This window comes from Bidens hawaiensis, unplaced genomic scaffold, assembly GCF_021521415.1.
Source record: "Bidens hawaiensis isolate Kalapana, Puna unplaced genomic scaffold, B.hawaiensis_p1.1 tig00001032_1, whole genome shotgun sequence".
Classification (NCBI taxonomy): domain Eukaryota; kingdom Viridiplantae; phylum Streptophyta; class Magnoliopsida; order Asterales; family Asteraceae; genus Bidens; species Bidens hawaiensis.
The window spans coordinates 2,683,402-2,692,886 of record NW_027491060.1 but is presented as its reverse complement, the minus strand read 5'-3'; the positions used below and the strand labels follow the sequence as shown (position 1 = coordinate 2,692,886).

At 35.4% G+C, this 9,485-nt stretch overlaps 1 pseudogene across 1 annotated transcript; it reads left to right on the top strand.

Annotated features, from left to right (window-relative positions):
- Positions 1-6,129: 6,129 nt before the first annotated feature.
- On the top strand, positions 6,130-7,869 carry LOC143555125 (sesquiterpene synthase TPS2-like; annotated as a pseudogene). Its single transcript, XR_013139152.1, has 6 exons — positions 6,130-6,217; positions 6,295-6,571; positions 6,658-7,041; positions 7,180-7,398; positions 7,511-7,647; positions 7,730-7,869. The product of XR_013139152.1 is annotated as a sesquiterpene synthase TPS2-like (transcript).
- The last annotated feature ends 1,616 nt before the right edge of the window (positions 7,870-9,485 follow it).

Here is a 9,485-nt window from a genome sequence, read left to right as displayed (position 1 = left end):
TTTAACTTTATGCTTTTATGATGGATGATATGGTCCATTTGTCTTAACCGATGAAAACAAGTTTTGGGTTTTGAGCAATGTTTTCAGATATAGACGGACACGGGTTCAACAAAGCAGGAAAGTAAATTGTTTAAGTTACAACCAAATCAAAACCATGAATAAAAAAAGGGGTTCGAACTATCCTTAATTGCCCCCGGTTCACCAACTACCCCTTAGCCATCTCACCACCCTCACCTACCTTATCCCCACTATCAGCCTCAACCTCAACATCCTTGACCCCAACATCCTCAACCTGTGTATCCTGGACCTCAGCAATCTTGATCTTAGGAGCCTTACCATTCTCAGCTACCTCTAGCTCGGCCATTCTGACACGCCAACCCTCAAGATCTCACTACTAGAAAAAGATACGTTTTTCTACAATTGAATTGTAGGAAATTTGTTGGAAAACTCCAGTTTCAAACAATTTTTCAACAAAAAAGTTGTTGGAAAAACACATGCTTGAAAATCGTTTTCAACCATTTTCCAACAACTTTTCTTACCGAATTGCTACAAAAACATGTGGTTGTAAAGTTCCTACAACTTTCATACAAAAACTATTTTGACTTAACATAATGTTTATAAGATAATACTGTAGCAAAGTTGGAGCTTATTTTTTTTGTTGAAAATCTGTTGCAACTACTTGTCGTAGGAAATTTGTAGGAAATGTTTATGAGAAAATAACTTGTTTTCTAGTAGTCTCTTGTCGAAATCAAGATTGAGAGCTTTGTGTGCCATCTTGACTTTGGCTTGGCAGATAGCAAGCGTAGCATGAGCAGCCTTCAGATCCTTACATTCCTGGCTCCCAGCACAAGCTCCTTAGTCACCTCCTTTGTGTGCTTGATCCGGGTTGCTGCGAGGGTAGCCATACCATCAATCTTCTCCAGAAGCACCTGAGTCGATCATGAAGATTGATAAAGTGGTTTAGGCCCTACACACAATGTATGAACATAAATAAATATACAAGATAATTATATGTTGGATAATTGCATGCAAGATCACTTTATTACTTGCATTTTGAAAGAGAGACTTGTCATTGCTAAAGTCGAGGGCTTCAAAGGAAAACCAGAAGACTCCGTTGTCTACCTCTTTCGGGATGAATTTGGCTTGGATTTGGGAATCGCCAAAGGATCTTGGGAGTGTCAACAACCGACTTACCCATCTTCTCAATAAAACTTACAATATTGAATAATTCACTGAAAAGTCGTTAAAAAACAGTCACCGGAAAAAACACTATGAAAAAAACACAATGGAAAAAAACTATGAAAAAAATAGAATGGCAAAAACACAATGAAAAACACAATTATATAACACAATATAAAAAGCGCAGTTGAAAAAACACTATAAAAATAAAAACATCATGAAAAACACAAGTGTATAAAACAATTTGGTAAAACACAATTTGCAAAAAATCTACTAATTTTTTGTATTTTTATATAGCAATATTGTACTCATATAAAAGATAAAAAAAACACTTGTTATTAACATTTTAAAATGAAGGATTTGACACATGTCTTGTGGCTTGCAGGGGGGAGGTCAACAAATATGTTATCACTGTTATGTCGTCCTCTTGTTTCACACTTAATTTTTTCTATAAACTAATCTCATCCATCCGTATCAAAAATTAATTGACAATATTATTTCTTATCCTTCCTACAAACATAACCCCATAAACTAATATCATCCACCCATGTCAAAACTTCCTATTATAACCTAACCTCATAAAAAATATTACTTATCATGCTTATATGTTTTAATAATGTTTTCCCTTTTTAACAAGGCTCTCGAGCGTGTCCGGTGAGGTGATCAAACGGTTCCTGCATACTCATCCTCGTTATCACCAAAATCATTATCATTTAAATTTAAGTTTCGAGCATCGGATTTCGGCGTTTCTGGATCAACTAAGGAAGAGGCTTTGGACCTTTTAGGTTGTCGCCTACTTTCGTATTCGATGGGGGATATGTGTAACATCTGGCCCTTCGCACCACCAATATTGTCCGCTTTGCCCACGAAGAGCTCACGGATTTGTTTTTTGTTGCCCATGTGGAGACTTCTCAGGAGTTCACCCATCCTACTACTACTTCCAACTGAACACGCTTAACTGTGGAGCTCTCCTCTCGTCCACTACCATTAAGCCCAAAACGTGTTGGTGATTTAAGAGGCATACCATTTACTTATGAACCAATGATCTCTCTTGTCCACGGCTGATGTGGGATTTGCCTAGGATGTTACAATACGATGTTCTACTTAGGGTGATCACGGATATGATGCCAACCCCCGTAGTACTTTGGTACTCTACCAATTTCGCCACAATGATATCTGCATCATTCGCACCACTAACTAGAAATGAACAAATTCGATATTGGCATCCGTATGTACCAAAGTTTTGAGTTTCGATATTGGTACCAGTATTTCCCGAATTCCTTACCTTCAATAACTGTATTGTCCCGGTACCGGGACCGAACCGAATATTTCGATACCAGTATCCAAAATTTACAATTTTCGGGATCGGGGTTTTCGGTACCGATCTCATCCCTACCACTAACCCAACCATTAAAAAAATCGTTTGTAAACCCCCTTAAAAGAGTTGGCATTTGGCTTTTTATCGGACCGGTTTCCTCATATAGAATCGTTCTTTCGGTATTCATTCGCCAATTGGTTGGGAAAAAAAATTCCCGAACTTTGTTTTAAAATGTGCCTAATTCTTGACAGTCACCTATAAAAATTAAAAAAGAACATATTAGTAACGATCAATATTATTTTAAAATTAAAAAATCAACAAAATATAAAAAAGTATATTAAACACTTACCACATTCGGGATCTTTCAAGATTGCGGTCCACGACCGTGCAAGCATGTAAACACTTACCACATTAAAAAATCACCCATGTCTTTATTTTTGTGTGAGCGCCCTCGTCAGGCTTTTTTAGCTTTGCTTTAACTGGGTTGTTTCACCGGCTCATGTTGCGTCTTGGGTGCCGTCTCGTCTTGTGTCACCAGCATGTTCATAGACAAACCAACCCCATTTGGTTAAAAACACTAACATGTAAGTTGGGCATCCCTAAATATTGCATGTACAACATATTATGGTCGAAATTAACACCGATCGGGAAATTGGGGATTGGTTGAGTCACTTCCATGGTGTTTGGTTGAGTCGGTTAAGTGGTGTTCGTGCGTTGATTGGATGCAAATTGCCAAAAACCGAACATCGAATGGTTGCATGAATTTATATTGGGTTGAATTTTCTGTTAAATATTTATGGTAGAGAATGAGAGGATTAAAAAGATTTTATTCGTTGGGTTTATATAGGGTATAGATTTTAATAAATAATATGCTTTTTTTATTCAATTTAGCCATTGTCAAATGGCTAGTTTGGCCAAACAAACCTTCACCCGGCATCTGTGGGAAGCGCCACCAATCTGAAAAAAGGCCCAAAACGTCTGGGCCCTTGTACCCTGACACTTTGAGGCGCTTTGAGTCCGCTACACTTGTCTAAATCAGCTACACTAGATCCAGAGTCTCATTTATAAAATCGTTCCAAAGCACCTATCAAAACACAAACACAAACTCAAACAAAAGATTCAATCATTATCAGTTTTATATAACTCAAGAAATTGAAAGATATAACTTAAAAACAATTTACTTTACAAGAAATCAAATCTCACAAATAAAAGCCGAAAAATAGCATATGGAGTTGAGCAGCAGTGGTGGATTTGTTTTCTTTACATTATATAGAACTTGGATGGTCGCTCACTTCCATCTTCTACGTTTACTCGAAAATTAGGTATTTTTGATGAATCGATCACTAATACTAAGTATATGTGAACTGCAGGCCATGCCTATGAGCCCGCCAAGTAAAGTAAGGCAGAGATTTTCGGCCTCCATTATTTTTAGACCTTTAATTTTGTATGGATTATGTACTATATATTTTAAAACTTGATTTTTTTATTAATAACTTGTTGATGAGTCACAAGTAAATAGAGAGGCCCATATCATTAATGATTCATCTTTGTATTATGGTTCACAAACTAAAATAAAAATGACATAAGCTAATGGTGGCCAATAGTTAGAATCCCTAGATTATTTATAGTAGATATTTTATAATATCAAATAGAATTCGAAAGTTTGAATCGGGTCATTCTAAGAGGTTAAAGAAACCATATATATATATATATATATATATATATATATAAAACTCTGCCAACTATAAACTTATTAGTTCATTATTGTCGGCCCAAGCCCGGGGAAAAGAAAGAGAGTTTACATCAAATAAATTTTTAAATAAGCCTCAACATTTTAATATGTTTTAGGCCTTCACAAACAATAAGACGGACATAGTGAACTGGGCTTTAATGATTTATTGGGTTGGGAGAAAGCAGAAGATGGCCTAATAAAAAAAACAAAAGGGCCTATTTTTTTTATCAGTACGAAATGTATCCAATTGAAGCTCCCCCCTAAACATCACTTCAATTCCATGAGTAGGGCCGTCCAAACCGCTTGACGCTCAAACTCGCTCGCCGCTCGCTCGGAAGGCTCGCTCGTTTTTTCGCTCGATTGAAAACGAGCCGCTCTGCTCGGTTTGTAAACGAGCCAAGAAACGAGCAAGGGTCTGCTCGGTTCTGCTCGGCTCGAATATTTTCAATTTATTTTATATATAATTATATATGAACAAATATATAAATATATAGAAAAAACACATAAAAATATAAGTTTACAATTATTTTTATCCCTTAAAATTTTTCATATTCCGTCAATTTTATAGTTTTATTAGTTCGATTCAAGTTTTTAGAATACTAAAAGTTTGTTTACATGATCATTATATCTCACCCTAAACTTATTTATAATAAAAATTTACAATATATTACATGTTTTTCTAAAAACTACTAATTTATTTATAAACTATATTAAATTTGTTTCTTATTGAATTTTTTAAAGTGAAAAAGAAATAAATAATGCTCGAAATCGCTCGATGTTCGATCGAAAAATACTCGATTCAATTTTGGCTCGTTTCGGTTTTCGCTCGGTTCGAATTTCAGCCGCTCGGTTCGGTTCGGTTGTAAACAAGCCAAGCAACGAGCAACCCTTCGCTCGGTTCGGCTCGGCTCGTGAACAACCCTATCCATGAGTGCCATTTTGTTGAAAACACAAAAACTATTACAACATGTGAAAATGTTGTTTCCGTTATATTTATTTTATGTTTAAAGACGAAAAATAAAATTTGATATACAAGAAAGGTTAAAAAAAGTACAATTTATTCATAATGAAGAACCACGTGGTCGTGGGTTCGAGTCACACGGATGGCGCCAATAAAGAAACACAGATCCATCAATGAGTCCACAGGGTATGGGTCAAACAATTAACAAACTACCAATACAAGTCCAATCTCCCAAGTTCGATTACGGAAACCTGCAAAACAGCCACCATGAGCTCGTTACGGGAATGACAGGGGGGGTCTTCCCGTAACCACCCTCTGGTGTGAGAATAAGTACTAATCTGATTGAGAGAAATATACGAAATATTGAGAGTAATAGTTGTGAGTGAATGAATACCTTGTGAAGATGGTGAAAGGTATTTATAGCCGAAGGGGTCCGGGAATATTATTGGCCTAGCTGCCCTCTTCTAGAAGATGTTGTAACAACCTGGACACGTGTCCGCTTATTATAGGACGGGCTAAATGGCCATGTGCACGATTATAACAACCTGGTCAGCTGTCCTGGCTGTTGCATCACGTGTTTCTCAAGAAGGATCTTGGTAATCTTCTAGAATGAAGTTAGTTAATTACAGCTGTCCTTCTGACGTCACCCTCTAGTCTCCATTGCGGGTGGGGATAATACCATGTGGATGACTTCTGAGGACGCCTAGGTCACTCCGCGAATTGTCTCCGGATTTTATTCTTATACTTCCTCTGACTTAAGTTATGTGGGTGATTAATGTTCCCCGCGGGTGACTCTTGAGGGAATCATCTTCCACCTGCGGATGATTTTTATGAGTATTTGGATCTTTTTGCTACCCTACCTCCATACATAAATATTAGGCTATCAGCTCTATAAATAGTGTTGAGCTCCCTCATAAAGATTCAAACTTTTCTTTAATCATGTCTATCAAACAAGAGGAAGTAATTCGTCCAAATGCCAACTTTCCTCACGGCGTTTGGGGGGGATCAATTTCTCACCTATGAAGAGGTACAAATAACTTTACAGAAAATAATTATTGTGTTTATCTAATAGTATATAAAATGGTTAATAGTGTTTGAATGTAGGACACTGTTGCAAATCTTAAGATGGAACGAAGTGTCAACGACTTGAAAGAAGATATAAGAAAAGATATATTGTCATCTTTAGATGTTCAAACTGAACACGCAAATCTGTTAAAATTGATTGATGCAATCCAACGTCTTGGCCTAGCGTACCATTTTGAAATAGAAATTGACAAAGCCTTGAAACTTATTTATGATGCATATGGTGATGAATGGAAGGGTGAAAACCCTTCTCTTTGGTTTCGAATCCTACGACAACAAGGCTTCTATGTATCATGTGGTGAGTAAGCACAAATAGTTAGATCATTATCTATAACTAATTATGAAAAAGGAGAAGCTAATGATATTTAGTATTAACTGAAACAGATACCTTTAACGAATTTAAAGATGAAAACGGGTGTTTTAAGGAATCGTTAACAAGTGATGTTGAAGACTTGCTTGAGTTATATGAAGCGACTTATTTGAGAGTGAAAGGTGAGGTGATCATGCTAGAAGATGCTCTTGTTTTTACAAGGACCCGTCTAAACAAAATAGCAAAGGATCTTACTCAGTCAACTCTATGTTGTGCATCCGTATACAGGACGCACTAGAGCAACCGATACGAAAAAGGCTGCCAAGAGTAGAGGCGCTGCGTTACATACCTTTCTACGAGCAACAAGATTTCCATAATAAGTCTTTACTTAAGCTGGCCAAGTTAGACTTCAGCTTGCTTCAATCAATGCATAGGAAGGAGCTTAGCGACCTTTCCAGGTATATGGTTGTATCTCCATTCATTAATATACGAAATTTAAAATCAATAACAGGCAATATAATTTTCCTTTCTAGTTGCTATTAATGGTTTGAATATAAAATATCATACACTAGTACATGGTTGCTAATTTCTTGTAGTTGGTGGAAACCTCTTGATGTCCCGAACAATTTCCCATATGCTAGAAATAGACTGGTTGAATGTTACTTTTGGGCACTTAGTGTATACTTTGAACCAAAATATTCTCATGCCAGAAGTTTCTTAGCCAAAGTATTTTCGCTGACATCAATTCTTGACGACACATATGATGTTTATGGTACTTATGATGAACTCTAGGCCTTTACTGAAGCAATCGAAAGGTACTTATGCAACTATCTACATGAACATCCTGAAAAACATGAAATTCGACTATTCGAACACATTAAAGTCCAATATTTTTCTAATCCATAAAGTTAATTGCATTTTTTAAAGGTGGTCGACAAAGCATAGATGTGCTTCCAAAATACATGAAATTGTTATACCAAACACTCATGGATGTATACAATGAAATGGAAGAAATCATAGGAAAGGAGGGACAAACATATCATATTAGCTATGCCAAAGAATCTGTAAGTTTCAGTGTTGTTTATAATAATTAGGTTTTTTGGTGCATGTGACTATATATACATGCATGTATGTTGTCATATACAGATGAAAGAGCTTATTAGAAATTATATGATGTAAGCGAAATGGGCAAATGAAGGGTATATACCAACAACTGAGGAGCATATATCGGTTTCATACGTGACTAGCGGGCATGGAATGCTGACAACATCATCTTTTGTTGGCATCATGTATTCGTGTTTTTACATGTAACACTGTTTGTAATTTACGTAGTGAATTTAGGATAACTTAATGAACTGTTGGTGGTAACGGATGTGATTTCTTTGTGCTACTTTCAATCCAAATTGGTAGGGTTGCTTTTCAAGGCATAACAATCGAAGTTGTATGTGTTTGCATTCCCGGTAAATTATCTGTTAAATGACATATATTATTATACTCTTTTTATTATTTTGCTTGAAGTCTTGAAGATTGTCACATTTAGGATTTGTCATTGGTTTGTTAAGTGACACCAGTTGCAAAATGACTTCAGGGATTCAACAGTCAACTAGGTTTTTGTTGAAATAATTTGGTAAATGTATATGGTGTCTACTTTCCTTATTTGCCTTATGGTGTGTATATGCAGAAGTGGAAGTTGTATGTATTATCTTTTAATTTATCTTGAATATATTGATATTTAGGCATGCTAAACAATTTGTAAAATGACATCGATTTTTAGAATGACTATAGGGGTAGAAATATTCAGGAGTTCAAGTCTTGTGTGTTTGCATTATAGTGATTACAAATTTGCATAAGCCCGGTAAATGATTTGTAAAATGGCTTCAGGAGTAGGATGGATATAACAGTCAATATACACTTAATTTTTAATCTTTGGCCTGGTCACATAGTATCAGTTAAATAAGTTAGATGGCTCATTTGATTACATTCATGATTGTGCATTGATCTGCCGAGTTTGACTTTTGTCTTACAAAAAGTTCAGTCTCACATACAAATTTAATTAATTCTAATGTTGTAAGAGTTGACCATTTTAACCATGTTGACTTAAACTGAGTCAATTTGGTCAGCTAGTGGTAGTACTTTTTTTGTTAGATTCTGTCACCTTTAGAAATTGCTATTTTCTAAATTGCTATTTTATTGTGGTCTACATGCCCTTTTTAGCTTAAATGGCAAATTGTCATTTGACATTTTGGCCAGTTGAAGTTGATTCTGATGATGAAGTTTAGAGGTGTTTATGGTTCGGTTTGAAACTATGAAACCACCCAAACTGTTTACATATATTTGATAGTTTATAATGAATATTAGGTTTAATAAATATACAAATGATATACTAACTTGTTTGACCATTACATATATTTGATAGTTTATATTTCATGTTGAGTGAATGACATGTATGGATTTTGCTGCATATGTTTTTTTAAATTTTAATCCATAAGTATGGATACTTGTTCATCTTTCATAAGTCAATACCCATAAGTAACGACAACTTACCCATACAATACATTAACAAAAACAATTCACTCAAACAAGGTTATTTAAGAGCTTGACATTTTTTATTTTTAGTTTAGTTTAACAGTTAGCTTTTTTATAAGCACGAAACCGGGACCAAAATGCTTTTGTTCGGTTTTATTTTTCAACGTTGGGTTTCGGTTTTTAATAACCAAAAATTGTAACTAACGGTTTAACTCATGGCATTGAACCGTTAACACATCTAATAAAGTTCGTGTTAGATGTAATAAAGGTTTTGAAATGTTTGTTTGCTTGTGATGATAGTAAGAGATGGATTAAGGAAAAAAATTGGTATAGTTCATTAAGGAGATCGTTGGTGAAGCACTTGAAATACTCGTCA